This window comes from Callospermophilus lateralis, chromosome 14, assembly GCF_048772815.1.
Source record: "Callospermophilus lateralis isolate mCalLat2 chromosome 14, mCalLat2.hap1, whole genome shotgun sequence".
Classification (NCBI taxonomy): domain Eukaryota; kingdom Metazoa; phylum Chordata; class Mammalia; order Rodentia; family Sciuridae; genus Callospermophilus; species Callospermophilus lateralis.
The window spans coordinates 8,613,226-8,634,390 of record NC_135318.1 but is presented as its reverse complement, the minus strand read 5'-3'; positions in this window follow the sequence as shown (position 1 = coordinate 8,634,390).

The following is a 21,165-nucleotide window of genomic DNA, read 5'->3' as shown; positions in this document are numbered from 1 at the left end:
GGTGTGTACTGGGAAGGTTTCCTTCCCACATCAATTGGCCCAAGCTGAGTCCTGGGCCACTGGCTGAGACAGTGGAGCACAATCAAGGAAACAGAATCCCTCGGGAGCTCGCCCATGATAAGGCGTGGACACATGGGCGTTTTCTTGGATGGGCCCCTTGGGGTTCTGGGAAACCATGACCACAAGTCAGAGGGCCTGCCCAGCATTGTGTAACATAAATTCAGAAAAAGAAAGTCTCCTTTGCCCGGGGCGGTCTCCAGCAGGCCGCTCACGAAAACCACTCTGGACCTGGTGCTTGAGCTCAGGTTGCACGGAAGAAATGAACTTGGAGATCCTAACAGCTGGAGGAGGATGGCCAGCAAGCTGGAACAAAGCACCCCACTTCCTCTCCTGGCTGTCAACTTCAACGGCACAAAATGGTCGTTTTGTCAGAGAGGACTCCCTGGGCTGGGCTGGGCTGGGCTGGGGTTTGGAAAAGCCCTCTCGGATGGACAGCAGCTGTAAATCACCACACAACTTCTCTCTGGGAGTCCTGGGCACCAAGGTACAGGGATGGATTTCTGAGGCTGCTTGTGTAGCACAGCTTACTTTGGGGAGGCAAGAGAAAGACACCAAAAGGCTTCACAAGCTGAGCCAGGACCCCCCAAAAGAAGGAAGCAGGAGGTGCTTCTTTGAGGAGGGGCCCAACAAGCTGCTGGAACATCTGCAGGCACGGTAGTCCTCTAGGGAGCAGGGAGCAGGGAGAGGCCCCGGCAGGAGGCAACCTTTCTCCCCTATTTCTGAGTCTGCTTTGAGAAATAGGAATGCTGGGGAGGCCCAATCAGGAGACAAGAATGCACCCTCCCTTTCCCTGGCCACCCCTCCCCCATGTGCTTCCTGAGACAGGAAACTTTAAATTGCTGGGATGGGCCACCCTAATTGCTACTCTTTTAATAACTTGGTTCACTCCTTGAAGCCTCTGTAAACATTTTAGGAGCAGCAGACTCGTAGCAGGAGCGGAAGCAGATGCTCACAGGATGGCCTCTCTCCTACCATGAGCAGTCAGGGGACCAGCCATAGCCAACCTGCAACACGCCTGCCCTCCTCTCCACAGCCCTGAAAAATCCCTGGAACTGATGCTCACAGGTGTCCACTCAGTGTCCCCAGTACCTCCACTGAGGGGACCACCTGATGCCATCGGCCCACGAGCGTCCCCTTGCCGGTGCGTTAACACAGGGCCTGCTCCAGCCCAGAGCCACATGGCCCCCCACTGTGCTTCTCCTTCTCATCATGATCCTAGGAATGACCTAGAGAAGACCCCTCATTTTATAAATAAGAATTCTGGGAGCACCAAGGTCAAAGGATTTTCCAGGACAGTGCAGCAAGGTATTGTCAGAGCAAGGGCCCCAGGACAGGTCTCCTATTTCACCTGAGACGCCCCCTGCCACACCAGCTGCAGTCCTGGACTTACCCACAACCATGGGGTTTAGGGTCAGGGCTTTCAGAGCCACCTTTTTAGGTGCAGCCTCCAGGAAGGTTTTAATATCTTCCTCAGAATCTCCATATGGAGGGGACAGGGGACGGGTGGAATGAATTATTTGAAAACCAGTGAAGTCAGAGAGGATTGGAAGGTACACATGGATTCATCTGGACCCACCTTTTTCTTTAAACTGTTCTTTTTTGGGCAGTCGCTTTGTTTAATGGTGGACTAGGAGTTCTGAAATTTGTTTTATGTGGTTTATGATACCTGTGGTTTGTTAGAAGCTCAGATCCTTGATGCAAATGTGGGTGAGAGGGTTTGAGAGGTATTTGTTGGTTGGTGGCAAGTTAAGATATTTTCTATTTTTTCCTACCATTAAAACAAACAAATAAGCCTGTCTAACCTACCTTTCTAGGAAGGACCTGGACTGGAGTTAGGCAGTCCATCTCAGAAATAAGGTGACCAGTGTCAGGGGACATATAGGACAGCAAGGAAGAGAGGTGCTGTTAGTTCTGAAACCAAGGACAGGGGCCAAGTCCAAAGGGATCAGCAGCGGTTGAAGAGCAGGATCCCAGAATTGAATGGAACTGGGTTTGAAATAAAAACATGTTAGGAACTAGAAAAGGGGTTTTCTCTGAGTCGTGGGCACACCTAGGTGTTTGCAGGTGTTCTCAAGGGCTCACAGGTGTTCTCTTTGGTGGATGGAGCTGGAATGGCTAACATCGGCAGGAATCAACTCAAGAAGGTAACTTTTCAGCGAGGAGATTTGTTATGAGGAGAGAGATTTATTAGAAATGATTCACGGTTGATATTGTTTTCGTAGAAACTTCCCCAAGAATACGTTCACTCTGAGAACGTTGGGCATATGACATTTGGGACTTCAGCCATAGAAATAGGGAAAGAAGGGTTAGAAAGCTGAAGTAGGGTAAGATGGGGGAAGGCTGCTTCACTGGTCATGGGAGTCACCACCCAGCAGGAGAAGACCAGTACCCACCCAAACCAAAGATGTGGTTTAAAGGGACATCAGTACTAGGTGGGTGTGGGGCACCAGAAGTACCCCCAAGGGGCTGGTGGGTGTTTAGATAGTGATAAAACTTTAGGCTCTGCAGGCAGGCAGGCCTGGGTTTGAATTCTTCCCCCACATCCCAGGTTGGCCCTGTGACCTTGGGCCAGGTTTCAGAACTCTGGATGGCAATTTTGCTGTCTTAAAGGAGTTCGTTTAAATGTTGGTCACAGCAGTGTTGACCTGAAGTGATAGAAAAAACAGGAAGAAGAAAAGGGAGGCGAGGGGGGAGGGAAAGGGGCAAAGAAAGAAGAGGAGACAGTAGAAGAAAGGTGGTGTGGTGAGCCCCAGGTGCTCAGGCTTAGCCCGGGTGGATGTGACAGGTGAGCAACATTGGCAGCTCCCGTGTCAGACCAACACTGGAGCCTCAGCTCAGGGTAGGTTTGCTTAGATTCTTGCTGTTCTAGCTCAGGATGACCTTGGACCTCTGCTGCAAAGACAATGCCCATTGAAAGAGTCTGCAGGGAGATCGAGATCGAAAATGTTTATCATAAAGATACGTTAAGGATAAAATAAAATAAAGCACCATGATGGGTGATGAACCCTCATCTAATATTCAGGACACTTGTGCAATGTTAAAAGGACACATTGAGAAAATCAAAGCTTTGCTGTGAGAGTTGAATGCTAACCAGATTCAGGGAGGAAGTTGACACCTGTCGTCCCAGAACTCACCTTGTGCTACACTGAAGCCTTCATTTGATAGTTGTCCCAGGTGGGTATTGGAAGAATAGATATTATTTGCAAGTGAAATCAGGACTTTGAACATAGTAGTTATGGTCCTTTATTAGGAAGGCTATTGTGTGGGTTAATTATGCTGTAGTGATATCCAATTCACCCGGATTTCTTTCATACCCTCAAAAATTCAGAGGGCATTGAGTGGAGTTATTTTACTAAAATGCAATAAAGTCCTGTGTCTGGGGGAGCTCTTGGCCCATAATGGAGAGAGAATATGTTACAAACAGAAGAGACGTAGGCATCAGGCAGACTAGAGTTTCACATTGATCTGTCAACTTGTGCTGCCTTCACCTTGTCATTTACCTTCTCCTCACTTGATGCTTGTCTCTAAAAATAAGACAATAAAAGATGACAAGAAGTTGTAGAAGGTTAGTGGTTTCCTATACCTGTCATGGAGCCTGGCGAATAATAAATGTTCAGTAAGCCGTTAGTCACTCATGCATTTGTTTGAGAGAATGAGGTATATTTTTTAGAACACTAATTAATGTTGACCACTTTCAATTCCAAGAATGTCTTTATGAGAATTATAACTTTATTTAACCAATTTGTAAGTGTTACTGCCCATCTTTTTTGCCATCTTCATTATTACATTTTCTTTATGGTACAGGATCCTCCTAGAAAATAATAAATACTTATTAAGGCTTTCTCTATTAAATACAAAGCCTCTCAGGTTTGGTACACTTTTATGTTTTAGCTGCTACATTACAATTCTGTGTGTGTGGTGTTGGGAAGGGAATCCAGGACCTGAGCATGTTAGACATGGGTTCTGCCACTGTGCATGTGGTCATGCATGTACAAAAATGGCTTATTTAACAGGAAGAGAAAATTGGGCCAGAGTTAGACCGGTCAGCTTCTGATTCAAGCAGACTAATAGGCAGCTGTGTAGCTCAGAGCTGGTGACTGAGATTTTGCTAAATGTTACCCTGGATTTCACTACTGTTATCTGAAAAAAATAAAAAACAAAACAGAAATATCTGTAAGAGCCCTTCCTATTTTTCCCATATTCCTTTTAGTTTTAGGAAGCCATTTTTTTCTCTGAACCCTTTAACTAGTCTGAGTTTCATCACATTTCAAAGGAGCCCAAATGACAGCCAGGGTTCCCAGTGCAGCAATCGTGTGGGTCCTGGGAGCAAAGGAGGGTACCTGGGCAGTTTACTTGTTTGATTATCAAAAGAGATCCACCAGGTTGTTTCCTATTTAAAACAACAACAACAAAAAATGGAATCCTTCCTAGTTATCTTCAGTCTAAAATACCCCTCCCCCACAAACCCCCCACAGACTCTGCTTTTTAATCAGAGCCTTCTTTTACAGGCAATGAATAAAGGCCCTTTCCTCCAACATTAAATTGGTGTGAAAATTTGAAAGAAGCTCAAGGAAGCAAATAAAAATTAAAAAATAACAGCAAAACAAAAGGAAGATAAAGAAGACAGACACTGTGAACCCAAGTGACAGGAAGAGACAGAAAAGCAAAAAAGAGACCAAAAAAAAAAAATAGGAAAGAAGGAAAGAGATGCAGATTACAAACTAAGAGACCTTGACTATTTTCAACTTAAGCCTGTCTTTTTTCCCATAATCACAGTTACTTCATATCCTCCCAAAGCTGGCATGTTTCTCCTGGGAAGATAAATCCTTTCTGGCAAGCCCTCCGCATTCGAGCTGAAGCAGGAAGGCCCAGTCATCGCAGCATTATGCAAGCCTGTGTCCGGCCAATAATTGCCTATCTGACATGCTGGCCTCCCACATTCCTGAGATTCATCTAGAACAGCCAGAAGATTAGATTAGTGTGTATTTTCAGCTAGAGCCGCCATCACGGCTTGCTGGTGTGCCTCCTGTTAGCTGGATCAAGACAGGGCCGGACTGTCAGCCAAGGCCCGCCCGTGGGCCCCTGCCTGTCCAAAGTGTCTGTCTCCTGGGCAGCAGGTTCTTCCTGTGGAAAGAAGGAGCCGCCGAACTTTAGGGAGGACTGGTTTGACATCCCTGCCACCAACAGTGTCCTGTGGTGGGACTCCATGGCCACAAAGCGACCAAGAAAGCTCCAGGTGACCAAGTCGTCCTTCCTGCTTAAGAACACACGGAGGCCAAGTTCACAGAGCACAGGCCAAAGTTTAGGGAAACAGGGAAGGAGGCCTGGGTCTGCCACCACCGGCTGCGCCAGCAGAGGTGTTTCTTCACTTTTCTAAGCCTCCGCGTCCCTTCGTGTATAAATTAGGCAAAACAACAGCCACTGCTTCAGGTTACTGATGATTAAATGAGAGGATGTGTACACAAAGCCTTGGCTCACAGTCCCTGTGAAGAGGTGCTGTTTTTGCCTCCTGGACATTTGTCAAGCGTGCTCCAAGGTTTGCCAGCTCCTGCAGAATACCCAGTGGTGCCCTTCTTCATCCCAGAGCCCACCAGGGGGCTCTGTGCCCAGTCAGTCAGGCCATTCTGGTTCAATATTGAAGGAAGGAAGGAAAAGGGAGGGAAGGTGACTGAAATAGGAGAGAAGAAAATGGGAAGAGAGGAAGCGAGGAAGCGGGAAGGAGGGAGGAGAGAGAGGAAGACCCCTCGTGCCTCAGTAGTCAGCCACACTGGGGACAGAGCAGAGGCCGTGACCTCACCACTTGATTTTCTCCTACTCCTTTTAATCCTCTATTCTCTCCTGCTGATGTCCACTCTGCTTCTGCTTTTATACCAGTGGAGCCATCGCCTGGACTGTCCTCCCTCATCATCCCTAGCACTTCAGATCTCCTCATCCTCCAAAAACCGGCAGTCACCTCTCCGGGCAGCCTTCTTGACTGAGCGAGGCTACACCAGGGCTAACTTCAATGATTCTGCTGTTGTACCTAATTCATGTCTCAATTACCTCTACTCAGGACATTATTCTGGGAGTCCCAGAGCCAGAGTTTTGAGACAAATGCTCCTGGCATGACCTATATTCTTGAGTCTTAGGACACAGGAGTCTTTGTTTTTTACCAGTACTTCATAGACTGTGGGCCATTTTTTTTTTTTTTTTTTTTTTTTTGGTACGAGGGATTGAACCCAGGGACACTTAACCACTGAGTCACATCCCCAGCCCTTTTTTGTATTTTACTTAGAGACAGGGTATCACTGAGTTGCTTAGGACCTCACTAAGTTGCTGAGGCTAAATTTGAACTCTCTATCCTCCTCCCTCAGGTTCCCAAACCTCTGGAATTACACACATGCATCACCATGCACCACCATGCTCAGAGGACTGTGGACCTTTGATAACTGTCAAGTGTTTGTTCAGGGGATATACATATTTCTGTCAATAAAATCACATTTAATTCTGTACCAAGAGACAGGGTCCCAAGGTGCATCTATGACAAAATGAAGATTTTAAATGCCACCAGTGTTTAGATAACGTTGCTCAGCACTATCCCTTCCTCGACCCAGCCTCTCCGCCACTGTCCTATGTGTCGGCAGGCTTGGGATGCTGGAGCAAAGTACCACAAACTGGACGGCAGAAAACAATGGAAATGTACTATCTTAGAGTCCTGGAGGCTGGGGACCTGAAATCATGGGCCATGGGGCTGTGCTCCCTGGGAAACCTGCAGGGCATCCTTCCTTGCCTTCTCCGTGGTTTGCTGGAAACCCGTGGCATCCCTTGGCATATGGTTCCATCATTATAATCCTGTTTTCTCCTGGGGCTCTTCCTGTGCATCTCTGTGGCTCCACGTGGATGTTTTTTAAAGACACCAGTCACTTCAGACAGAGAGCCTGTCCTACTCCTCGGTGACCAAAGTGAACTAGTTATACCTGCAACAGCCCTATTTCCAGATACGGTCACATTCTGATGTGCTGGGAGTTAGGGCTTCAATGACTATTTTTTGGAGGACAAGGTTCAGTGCATACCACACCGTATCCCACAGCAAATACCAGACAACCAGGAGCAGAGAAATGAGCATCCGAATGAACAGAAAGGAAGAGGTGGCTGAGTAAACGCAGAGAGACCAGGGAATTACTGTTAGTGACTTTTATGGTTCATTTTGATTGATCTCCAAGCGGAGGGGTGAGACCTGATTCAAAGGCATGGAATTAGGGCACAAGTTATGGGTCTTCTAAGCAAGAGTCTAATGAGGCTTCCGTGGGAGCTACACACTACACACGACTCACAGGGACCCGGCAGTATAAGGTACGTGTGATCAAGACCTGGAGTTCCACAGAACAGGTGAGAGAAGGACACGGGATGGAGGGGTGACTAACCCTCTTTAGCCTTGAGGGAGGAGGGGATTAAAAAGATTGTCTCATGTGTGTAATAAATTTAGAGAATTGAATGGACCCAACCTGTCTTTAAAAAATCATTTATTAATTACCCCGTCTTTAGTGTCTCACCTTACTGAGTCCTGCAATTTGCGAATTAACTATTGGCCCAACTCAGTCTCTTGAAGAGATAATGGGTATTAAGGAGGAGCTGGTCTCTGAAGTTGGCTTATGAATCATGACGATTATGAGTGACTCACATTCCTTGTATCTTCAAAGGGCTTTCTCCTGATGCGCCAGCAGAGGACTCTATCCTGAGCTTTCTCAAATGGAGCTTAGCAGTGAAGGTGAGGGCCTGGGGCTCCGGAAAGGCCACCAAGGAAGAGGGTCTTGAAGAACGAGGAGGGGAGGAGTGTGCGGTTCGCAGCTTCGGCTGGTTGCCATGGAGGTTCATTAGGCACAACTTGATGAAGGGCACCCTTGGGAGGGTCTCCCAGCACCATGCACGGAGCCAGTCGGAGCTGTTTAAAATGCGGGCCTTTAACTGCTTTGCTTGAGGCCAAGACACTGTGCCAGGGTTCAGAAGCATTTGATGGCACTTTTGCGTTCAAAGCACCCAGAGGCACCGTGCTTATTCCCAAAGTGGGGTATTCCATGGGCTAAGTAGGTCAGTGACAATGAGCTATTGAGGGGCTTGACAACTGCAGCTAGCCAAGAAAACACACAACGGAATTCCTTTGCCTTCCTCTAATAAAAGCCACTGGGGCGAGGGGTGCGGGGAACATTCCTGGGGGTAAAAGAGATAGCTCTAGAAAAGAAAAGATAACTGCAACTGCAACTAAAACCCACATGAATGGATGTAGCACAAAAGAACTGGGTCTCTGGAATCAGGGGCCTATTTTCCTAACAAAACAGCAAACCCTTTGTGGGGCACCCAGGGCATATTAGATTCTTACCGGATTTTTTGGTAGACATAACTCTGAGATCAACACTTTCACTTTTTACTGATTTTAAACCTGGAGGCAGTGGGCCCCTTACACCAGATACCCTTCTAACAACCTTTCCCACAATCACACCCGATGATTGCCTGGGCTGGGGGGTGAACCTACTTCTCCGTCCCTCTTCAGCTTTGTGGTCTGATGGCAGGGAGAAGGGTACTGAGCTCTACCAGATATTGAAAAGGCTTCCCACAGAACAGGTTCTCAGCACATGTTCATTGAAAACTGCACAACCCCACTGGCACACAAGTAGCAGTACTGAACTCTTTTCAATGGGGAGATTCAGGGGGGACTCATGCCCACCTGCTCTCTAGAGCCCTTGAGGCCCCGGAGCTCCTGGGTAGAGCGGCTCCTAACACTTCTCAAGGGAATTTCCACATCCAGGACACTGCCCTGCTGAAAGTTAGCAACTGGGTGGCCCCTTCCAATTAGGACTGCTGGATTCAGAACTTAAATGCATATAATGATCATTCTTAATGCATGTGCTTTACACTCTCAGAGGCTTCCATCTTCAAAGTGCTTTATGAACATTAACTAATTAATCTGGGATACAAATTGTGCCAAGGCCCAGAGGGCTTAAACTGCTCAGATCTGGGACGGTCTCTGTTGAGGGTAACTTCAAGCAATGCATGGAAACCCTTTTGCTTGGTGCACGTGGGTGGGGCTGTCAGCAAAGTGCCATCAACCCACTGCAGACACTGCCCAGTGTCTGGCCCAGTGGGCTACACCTGCACTTGAGGCTACAAAGAAGAGGAAGCCAGAAGCTCTTTGACAAGGGAGTGACACACTAATGGCTAGCAAACATTATGCTTTTAATAAAAAATAAAGCTTTGTAGGCATTTATTTGTTCAAATAGGTCACATTCAAGCTTCCATTGCGTAAATGAAGAAACAGGCTCAGAATGGCATAAGAAAGAGCCTGATTTACTAATTACCCAAGAAACATTTCTTACCAAATACAGTAACAGAAGTGATTTATGTAATCCAAAACTTGATGTTAAAATAAGTATGAGAAGTAGAAATAATCGATGCTAGAGACACTCAGAGGTAAGAGGTAAAATTTCCTTTGGATAGGTGAAGAAGATTTGCTTGGAGATCAGTTTTGTGTTGGACTTCATTTGCTTACTTATTTATTTTAATGATTTTACTAAGGCATAATTTACATAAATAAGCTGCATAAGACTAAAGGGTACATGCGCAATAGCACACAATTGTGGTATAAGTGTTATATGCGAAAGCACACAATTATATATTAAGTGTATCCATCACTTCTAAGTCTCTCGGTGCTCCTTGGAAATTCCCTTTGAAACCCCATTCCCCAACCCATTAGCAGGTAATCACTGATTGGTTTTCTATTGTGACAAACAGGTATACATTTTCTAGAATATAATATAATGGAATCATATGTTATGTTTGCACAGCTTCTTTCACTTGTGCAATTGCTTTGCAGTTCATCCACATTGTAGGGCATACCTATTGCTGCTCACGCCCTGTTACTGATACATAGCAGCACATTCTGTAGATCCACACAATAGCATCATGATGAAAATTCATGTACAAGTCTTTCTAAGGACCTATTTCCTGGGAGTGAAATAGCTAGGCCACGTGATAAGTCAAAGATTACTTTAGAAACAGTCAAAGGGATTTTCAAAATAGCCAAACCACTTTACATGTTCATCACAGCATAGGAAAGTCACCATATGGTATATCTACACCAGCAATTGGCATATTACATCTTTTTAATTTTTAGGCATTCCTAAAATTGTGTAGCAGTATTCTCATTGAGATGGTAATTTTCACTTCCTTAATAGCTGAAAATATGTCCAGCATTTTTGAGGTGTTTATTTATAATCCCTATATGTTAACCATTGTATTTGGTCAAACTCTTTGACAAGTTGTAAAAATTGGGTTGTTTGTGGTTTTATTGGTTATATATTATATTATAAACCTCAAATATGTTATTTGCAAATACTTTTCCCAGGCTTCAGTTTATCTTTTCCTTATTTTAACAGTGTCTAAGAACAAGTTATTAGTTTTGATGAAGTTCAAGTTAAACTTTATTTTTAACGGATCGTGTTTTTAATAGGTATCTAAGAAATCTTTGCCTAATTCCAAATTACAAGGTTCTATCTCACGGTACTTCTACAAGGGGTATAGTTTTATGTTTATGCCTGTGATGTTTTGAGCTGACTTTTATATAGATGTGAGGTATGAATCCAAGTGTATCTTTTTTACGTAAGGATATAAAATTATTCACTGAATTGCCTCTGCATTCCTGTCAAAAATTAGCTGAGCACATCTCTGTTGCTCTACTTCTGGACTTTTATGTGAATTTGAGGTGTTTGTCTGCGTTAACCCAACACACTATCTTGACTGCTATAGCTTTGTTCTTTTTCCAACTTGCTTGGCTCGTCTAAGTACTTTGCATTTCTACTTGAACTTTCAAGTCTGCTTGTCAATTTCTGGAAAAACATAACAAAACAACAAAACCTTTAGGACATCTTTACTGGAATTTCTTTGAACCTAAGGATCAATATGGGGGAAGACTGAATCTTACACAGTAGCCTGTTCCATGAATGCAGCGTATCTCTTCATTTCTCTTGGTAATGATTCGACGTGCAATTTCTGCCTGAGTGTTGTTTGCTATTTTTATTATTTACTTCATAAATATCTTTTCAAAGACTTTGCCCCAAGTTCTTTGTATCCTTCAATGCTATAGTAACTGAAATCGACATTTTAAATTTCAATTGGTGATTTTCCATAGCTAGTTTTTGGAAATATGACATATCTTTGTATCCTACCATTTTGCTAAACTGACTTATTATTTCCAGTAGCTTTTTATGCAGAATTTATTGAATTTTATGCATGGATGACTATGTTACCTTACACATAAAGACAGTTTTACTTCCTCCTTTCTAATTTGGATGCTAGCTGGTATTTTTGTTTATTTGTTTTCCTATTGCCCTGGCTAAAACTCTAATAAAACTGGTGAAAGCAAACACCCTTTCCTTGTTCTCCCTCTGAAGGAGAGTAGGTCCAGTCTTCCCCCATTACCTGTTCTGCTTGCTGGAGCTTTATAATGTCGCCCTTTCTCAGGTTGAAAAACTCCTTTCTGTCCCTAACTGGTGAGGGTTTTTATCAGAAGAGGATGCTGGGTCTTGTCAAATACTTCTTTAGCATCAACTAAGATATGATTTTTAAAAATATGTTAATAAGATGAGTTTCAATGCTTTCCAAAGGTTCAAGCAACCTTGCAATCTTGGTGTACCTCAATTATGTTATGTTAATTAACATTTTGCTAAGAACTTTGCCTCAGTATTTAGGAGAGATGCTGTTTGATGGCCATTTTTCCTTCTGTCTTTGCTGGCTATTCTCTTAGAAGGAGTTGGATATCTTTCTTTTCCCTCAATTTCTGATTTTTTTTTTTTTTTTTGTAGAATTAACGTGAAAATTATTAGTTAAAAAAATCACTAGTTAGAATAGGAAAATATATTAGGTGCTTGTTTGAATGAATTATTCAATATTTATAATCAATACTTACCTTTTTGAGCTCATCCTCAGTCTTGAATCTTTGATTTTTCATAAAAATTCATATTTCCTCATTAGTCAAGTTTAAGTAACCAAGCGTCTCCCGAAAGTTTTTTTTTTTTTTTTTTTTTTTTGTTGTTGTTGTTGTTGTTACTGGGGATTCAGCTCAGGGCTACTTGCCACTGAGCCACATCCCCAGCCCTATTTTGTATTTTATTTAGATACAGGTCTCACTGAGTTGCTTAGTGCCTCGCCATTGCTGAGGCTGACTTTGAACTCATGATCCTCCTGTCTCAGCATCCCAAGCCACTGCTGAAAGTTAAGGTAGGGGGTAGGATCTCCTTTAATGCCTTTGACAGAATTCTTTCTTAGAATTAAACAAATTAAAACCTGGATTTAAAAACAATATCAAATCTGAATCGATGCTTTGAAATACACTAAATTATCAACTACTTTCCCCTTCAACCCCAAATTCAGTGGTTTGCTGAAGGTAAGTTTGTACCAGCTTTCAGGAGACAATTGTTAAACATTCATGAATTTTGCAAGGTAGTTGTTAAACAGACTCAATATTAAATAGTAAATCACATGAACTTACAATTGAATTATATCAAAAATACAGATATTAAATGGTTGAAGCTTATTACTTTCTAATTATTTTACTATCATCTATGCACTTGAAATCACTATGTTTATTTTAGAAATACTATGTAATGACGTGTTATTGACAGTCACTCAGTCTCAGGACTTGGTGATTCATGTTCATGGGTTAAAATCAACCATCTGTACATTTACACCATGGAAATTGGCAAATGCTATAGAATAATACACTGTTTGATTTATTGTTTTGTTGATTTTTCAGGCTTAAGAATGTTATGGACAAAATGCTAATGCAGATTAAATGTAAATGTGTGTCATATCTGTAGCCAAAACACTGTGCATAAGTATTAAGCACTGTGAGTATTAAGCAAATATTCTTCCAGCATTTGAGAACAATTATCCATTCAGCAAGGAATCACTCACATCATTGACAAATGAGTGAAGTTCAAACATACTTCTTTGTTGTTCCACTTTCATCTTCCTTGTTAAGATAAATGAAGATATCCACTGACATTCATTCTGGAACAGTACTCATCTGTCAATTGAAACCATATTTTGTCTATGGATACAAGAGTTGGGCAAAAATCAAGAATCACATACTATGAGAGACAATGGCCTATATGGAATACACAGTAAAGAGTGCTGTATATCCTGTTATTTGTAGATTGTTCACTACATTTACTTCATATCCACAAAATTAGATCTATTTGTTCAGAGACCAAATGTGAAGCATTCACCAACCACCACTGTTCAAAATTCCAGCTATTATGAGCCCCTCTGTACACTCACCCAGCCTTTTCCATGTTATCTGGTGATTTTGAGAATCTGTGATGTTGCCCACAACAGCAAATTGCAAGACAGAATGAATTTAAGCTGGATATTTCTGAAAAAATATTTCTGAACTGATGCAGTTACAATAAGTTATTGTATGAGACAAGCTGGTGAGATGATCAGAGCAAACTAGCTCCACGTGGAATATAAAGCACCGTGAATTGTGGGACCCTCATTTACCAAGTTATTACTGACCTAATTATCACTGTGCTCTGATCATATATAGTTATTATCACAGATTTATTGCTTTAAATAGTGAGCAATGTGCATAAAACCTTGGAAACATCAGATATAACTTTCCTATGTTTATATATGAATACACAACCAATGAAAATCCACACCATCTACAACCACAAAAGTGGGAAGTCATACTCCCTGTATGTATGATATCAAAATACATTCCACTGTTGTGTATGGCTAGAAAGAACAAATTGATGAAATTAAAATAAAACAAAAGAACCTGGTGATTCTTAATTCATATTCATTTTAGGCCATTTTGTTTGTTGCTGAGGCAACAGAGTCATTTTTTGACCATGTGAAAAAGATGTATTTGTATGCGTTTCTGCTGTCATCTAAAGATGTAACCCATGCAGAGTGAAGGGAGAAATGTCAGTAACTTCAGCAGGAAGCAAACAGCCTATGCACCCTGCCCCCACCCTGGGAGGCAGAGAACTCTTAAGACATCAAAGGAAGGGGAGAAAATAGAATTTGAAGAATTGTCTAACATCAGAGCCACATACTCGGGAAAGCACCCCGGTGACTCTTCTTACTAAGGCTCATGACCAGTTCTGTAAGTAACATTTAATGTCACCCATTATGAAGTTAGGCTTTTTCCAGAGTTGCGATGTACATGCTGAGAGAGTGCGTGGGCTCAGCAGTACAGCCAGGAGGTCTTTTGGCTGGGTGGATGGTTGTTTTATTACTTTTATATTATATTTTGGGGACTCTGAGGTGTATTTTATCATCTTCCTCTTACTAGATAGCTGGCTTGGAGAAGTCAGTAATCCTGAGTCATTCTCAACAGTAAAACAAATTAAAAAGTCACCCCTCTGGGGTTTGTAAAAGTGCCTGGACAGGGACTTATTACAGGGTAAATTCTTCTTGTTTGCCTTCTTGTTTTCCCATCCTCTCTCCCTCCCTCCCTCCCTCCCTCCCTCCCTTCCCTCCCTCCCTCCCTCCTTCCTTCCTTCCTTCCTTCCTTCCTTCCTTCCTTCCTTCCTTCCTTCTTTCCTTCCTTCCTTCTTTCCCTCCTTCCTTCCTTCCTTCCTTCCCGTTCCTTAATATATAATTATGATGATCATAGTTGTCTCTACAAACCTCCTCAAGTCCAGTTCCTGTGTTCATACAATCAACAGGAAGCCCATCTCATGGTGGGACCCGCCCAGCAGGGAAGCGGGAGCATCAGTGTGCAGTGGGGGTGCTGCCTTCTGAACCCTGTCCTCTCCTGGGATGAGGAACAGGGAGAACAGGAAGCCAAATGAAGCCTTAAAGACGTGGAGGAAGTGGCAACAGCCAGAGTAAACATAGCCCTCCAGAGAATCCCACAAACCCAGGGGAGCACATTTCACATGCCGCACCCGCCTCAAGGCCTGCAGAGGGGGATCAGAGCCGCCCCTGGCCCTCAACAAGCGGCCATCTAGAGGCGCAGACACATGAGCAATTATTCCAGCAGGACCTCGGCAAGCACTTTCTGGTGAGTCCCGAGACAGATAAAAGAAAAACCTAAGGCAACTAACTGGTCTTCAGATGGAAGAGCAGACAGAATGTAAGGACTGGAGTGAGGAGCAAGGCATGCTCAACAGTCCAGGGTGACATCAGGCAGATGGCTTTGTAGCCTAGGACCTGGTCTGATGAATGAAAGGGTGTTGAAGCAAGAAGGAGCACCCAGGTAGTGACAGCAGAAGGAGTAACACTCACAAATCGCGCTCAGACAGTCCTGCCCTCCACCACACACTTACAGTGACTCGTTCAGTGTCCCCAAGCCTCATGCCAATTTGCAGGGAATGCATTATTCCTGCTCTCCTTAGATGGAGAATCAAAGACTTAGAGCAGAAGGTGAAACACAATGTTGGGTACACAGCCCCTTAGGTGGCAAAGCTGGAAATTGCTCCCGACTTAGCCTGCTCTCAAGTTCCTGATCCCTCTCCTAGGAAGCTCTTCAGTATTTCAGTTCTTATGTCTATAAAGACTACAGACTAGGGTATGATCCACTGATATGGGGACACAGGGAAAAGACTGAGTAACAGAAATAAAGTTGATGTTGAAATCTGTACTCTGCAATGGAGAAATCCAGTGTTGAGGCCTGAAGCACAAGTTTAGAAAATATTCCCCAGCCTGGTAGTCGCAGCATCTCCTGGGTATTAAATTTGGATTCGTTATGTCCTTCCCATACCCTGTATTATCCCTACCATGCCCTTCAAGATTAACATTGGACAAATAGTTTTTTCCCTGTTGAAAAATTTTTGTGGGGCAGTAAATGTTGCAGAAATTTTCACAAAAATGCCTACCTTCATCCCTGGAAAATTGTAGAGGTCCACAATGCCTACAGGTTAGCTGCTATTATCTACAGGCCTTCTCAAAGACACCTGGGTTTGGCTGAAGCCTCCTAGGGCTCACTGTGTACTTATTTTTAGCATCCTTTAACATCTCCAGATGAGCCCTGTTCTGAAATAGAAAGGCCAGCTCTTTTCAACATCATCTTCCCAAGGATGTCATAACATTGTGCTTGTCTTCCCCTCAGGCACCTGAAGTCCCCGTGTTCCTGAATGAAAGAGAAATGAGAGGCAGTGCCATGACCGGCTTAATAACACGTCAGCTCTGAGGGCTTGCTTCCCACTGGCAGAGTCTCGCTCACCTCTAAAGTGTCTCAATCCTTCCAGGGCAAGTGTGCCCGAGTGCTGTTCATGTTCAAGGGCACACATTCTGCCAAGGAGACATGGAAGGTAGGGAAATCCATGGAGCCACAGAGAAGCCCGGGGATGTTAACTATGAGATCCCCACACCCAGTCACCGGTTTTGTCTTGTTTTGAACCCCAAGGGTGAGAACTTGGAGGTACTGCTTCATTTCTCAAGTCCAGGAAGCAGTTCCTGACAGTGCCCTACTTTCTCTGCGGTGCTGAGGGGAGAGGTGGACAGCATGATCTCAGCGTCCAGTTACACAGTTCTGGCTTTTCTCTAAATTAGAAAAGTAGAAAAAGGGTGCAAATGTATGTGTGCCCCCTATATCATCAAGGAAAGCTTAATGTATGCAAGTTATTTTATGTGCCCTGAAAGAACAAAACATAGCAATATAGCAACAGCTACTGGTCTTGAGCCTGCTGCTGGTTCTGTTCAAGGTTCCATGGGTGTGGTCACCTGTGGTCACCAGTGGGCACCACCACCGGACGGAGTGCCAGCTGCATGTACGGGAGGTTTCCTCTTCTCTGCTGACGTATGTCTTAGGTAACAGACGACTTCTTTGAGATTCTTATTTGTGCAGAGCCAGATTGACCAGCTACATCCTGCTTGTTCTGATAGATGTTCACTGATACTTCCAGAAAGGCCTCTGCCCGCTGCCCTCCAAGACACACATGCACAGACACACACAGTTTTGCCTCCCTCCCACGCCCTCAGTGGGATGAGCTGCTTGATTTCTGGTCATTGACAATGACAGAAGAAAGGCTGATTTGCCCCGAGCTTGCAGGAACTCTGTCCTGAGCACCAGCCAGCAGGTATACTAAGACATTCTTAGGAGCACACACCGATCAGGAGCTGGAAGCAAACTTGGCAGCATCTAGTTCAAGTCCACCATTGTGTAGAAGCAGGAGGAGAATGGGCTCAGCAAGGTGCAGTGACAGACCTTTGTCATCATCTGAGTGATACTGAATCTCAAATTCATGTGCAGGGTATTCAAACAAACTAATTCTCAAAAAAAAAAAAAAAAAAAGAAAAGAAAGAAAGAAAGAAAAGAAAAGCCTAATTCTTACGTATTGTAAATATGATTCATTTCAGTTATCATTGCAGTTACAGGGCTTCCAAAGCCCAGAACAATCCACAGTGCGTGTTCACATTCCCATCTTACAGCCGCAGATGCTGTCTTAGGGAGTTAAGTCACTTTCTCCAGGTGGGATCTTCAGCAGCAGTGGAGCTGGGATGGTGAGGGGGTGTTGCCTCTGTTTGGTCTCCAGATATTGTCCCGGCAGGAGAACTCAGTGACTCCCTCCTCAGCAGACTGACTTCTTTTCCCTTGCTGCAGTGGAGGGAGGAGGGGCTTAGCTGGCAGGTTGGAAATCTCAGCCCCCATCCCCTGTGGAAGGGTGTGGATCTTCCTCTAAAAATGGGATGAGGTGGACAATAGCAGCTGATGTGGTAACTGTTCGAAGGAAATCATTTTCTGGCTCAAAATAGAAAATAAAATAAAATGGGGCTATTAAAATATGTGATTTAGTCAGGATTTACTGTTGTTGGTGGAACGTGCTTTTTTGTTCTGGTCTTTCTGAATTTTTACAACACGCTGGCGTTTGTTTTAACACACTGGCATTTTCTGTTTATTTCTACAGTGGACACTGGATAGCAAAAAATTGCAGGGCTATTGTAGGAACCAAAGACTTTGTGAAGATCAAAGGTAATAAGTGACTTGGGAGAGAGAAGTTCAAGTCCTGAAAATTCAGAGGGTGTCAACTGTAGCCTTTAGAAGGCCCTGCTGATAATGCAGCCATCTAAATTTGGGGCACATCAGTCTCTTCACTTTGGGGGACATTGCTAGGGCACAAATACTCGTTGCTATTGAAAGTCTACTAATAGAGTTTCAGAAGTAATAAAGCCCTTTAGATAACTCTGTCTTTGGGTTCAAGTCTTTATAGTATTTCCAACTAGAGCTGTGCCTCAGTTATCTGCATGAAAGTTTGAAGGATTTGGAAGGTGACTTTAGGAATCAACTGATTCCTCTTCTTTTAGAAGGAAATAAACTGAAATTCAGCAAGGTGAGAGTTTCCTGCAGCAGGACTGAGGCCCAGCTGCTGGGCCCCATGCATGCCCATGACACTAACGCCATACTGTACCCAGGACCTGGCAATATCTCCTTTCATTGTTCTGATTAACAGCACAAAATTTACTCCCCGCCCCCATCTTTAAAAGGGCCACCTGTGCACAAAGTTAAACTACTCTATCAGTGGAGTCGCCTCTGGTTGTAGAAAAAACTTCAGTGATCCTACAAAATAATTTAATGGAGTTTTTATAGAATGAGTATTATTATAGAATTATTAGGGAGGTATAGAGAGGTCAGAAAAAAAAAAAAAGAAAAAAAAATTCGCAATCAGAATAGCATGAACTAATTTGACCTCAAGGAATTCAGTGCAAGTAGACAGTAGTTACCATGCCTGAGAAAGAATATAAAAAATTAAACTTGGATGAACCCACCCCTGGATCAATCAGACGAGGCTCCTGGAGGCTTGGAGGTGAGCTGCAGGTCACCCCCCTCTGTCTCAAGGGCACCTGCTGTCAGTGCCCCCACTCCAGTACAGAGGAAGTTCTTCCAGGGCTCATTTGCGGTCTCCATACACCTCACAAATAAGATGCCTGCATCCTGGGACTCCAGGGTCCAGGAAAGCTTTGGAGCAAAAGTGCCTTCCCATACATCCCAAATTGCCCCTCCAGCTAGAATCTGGGAAGATCTAAAAGCCTGATTTGTCTGCTACCTTTGAAAGTGAAGCAGCAGGAAAAGAATCAAGGGGAAGACAGATTCTACCAAGTCAGACTTCAGACCCATTCATAAGGAATCTGAAAGGCCATATAATTATTAACTCTCTCAAGGTTTCAACTCTTTTTAGAAATGGTTCCCCGTAAGAGTTACTAAACTTCTTGTTGCACACTTCTGTTGATAGTGAGATCACTATCTCCAAAATACCGCATTCCCGTATTATTCAGGTGTTGGTGTTGGTGGTTCTTCCAATCCAGAAGAAAACTGATTTCACTTAACACTCATTCTTAAGGTCCCAATCCTCTCACTTGAGTTGTGGCAGTTCTCTCATTCCCCCAAAGTTGTCCTTGATTAGTGTTATCAATGTGCAGGATCTACTAAGAGCTCTCTGTTCTTGTTCGTCTGTCACCTAAAAGGACAAACATTCTTGCACATAGTAATCCCATGTCATTCAATGAGGATTGATTTCTGAACACAATCAGATAATATCTCATCTTTCCATTCTATCAGCCTCAAAGTTCGAAGAATACCATAAATGAGACAATTCCAAGGATACGGGCAACATTTTATGTAAGACAGAAGGAAAAGAGGATTAGAGCTCTGAAGAGGAAGAGGCAAAAGTCCACCACACACCACTTTCCTCCAGTCTTGTCTTAATGGATGTTTGGGGATTTACCGACCTGCTAAGGCATCAGACTCAGGACCACCTCTCAGCTTTGCAAACTCAGAAGAGGGACTCAGTGACTATTAGGCACTTCCTTTTAGTGGTGATTTCATGAAGATTTGCAAGCAGATTTCTTCCTGGGCAAAAAACAAACCTAAGTGCACATGATTCCATGTTGTCTTACCAGAAAAAAGAAAAGGTGTTTTTAACCTGGAAAAAATACTAAAGATAAAGAAGTAGAATTTTTTTTAAAGACATACAAAGTTTTTATTTGCAGATACTGTAATTTAATGCCCGCCCCCCCGCAATTTTAGATGTATGTAATAGTGCTTTAATAGACTAGGAATTATTCACATTTGCCATTAACAAATGTTTTAATAATATGTGACTGAATGAAGCTAGCTCAAAATTGAAAGGTTATTCTCTGTCATTGACTAGTTCAGGATGGAGCACTCTGGCCTGAAGTGTCTCAAACAAGATGGCAAAATCTCAGAATCTTGATGGTTGATCTCTCTCTGGGCATTTTCTCATTACCGTGTAGGCCTGGGGGTAGTGAGTAACAATAAGTTTCTTCAGAATGTTTTACAGAGCCTGTCAAAGAGCACATGTTTAATAAATGCTTATCTAATGGATTCCTGCAGCGGGCAATGAAAGGCTTATGACCTTATGCAACAGTTGAGCCTTTAGCAGGTGGCACCCTGCCTCCTACTAGCAGGGACCTTCTACTTGCCCACTGGTTTGCCTGCTTTTTTTTTTTTTTTTTTTTTTTTTTAGAATTCGCTAGAGAAAACCGAGTCTGTTTTGATAACATCTGAAGGATACCCTTGCGTAGAGCTCTGGTTAAACATTATACTCGGCATTGGTTATAGAAGTTTGAAGAATCTTAAGATAAAATAATTTCTTGCTAGATTAATTTTGGCTCCTTGGTTTACTAGGTGTTCTTGGTGCAGAACTGTTTCTATTGATTATTTTTTAAAAAATTGAACCTATCCTGGAGTTTCTTGATTTCAAAAATCTCTTTAAGAACAAGAAAGATTAAATTGCTTCCTGCTGATAGGCTTTTTGATGAGCTGTTTTATAATTCAAGCTAATGACCCTTTCTATGTTTCTGCAGTAAAGCAATCACTGATTGGAAAAGGTAGGAATGGTTTCTTTGATTTGTAAATTAGCAACCTTGTCTCTAGGAAGGCAAGGCCTGACAGATTTACACATGTGGAGAGTGTTCATTATCCCCAAGATGACAGGGTAAGAGATCCTCTGGTGATCTGTGGGTAATAGGTTTCTAAAATAATACCACAAAGAATACATCATGATGAAATAATGCACCATGTGTATGAATGAAAACAGATGTTATATATAACTTTTTTTTTTCAAATACACACTCAAAGTTTATTGTGACTTTATCTGTGCC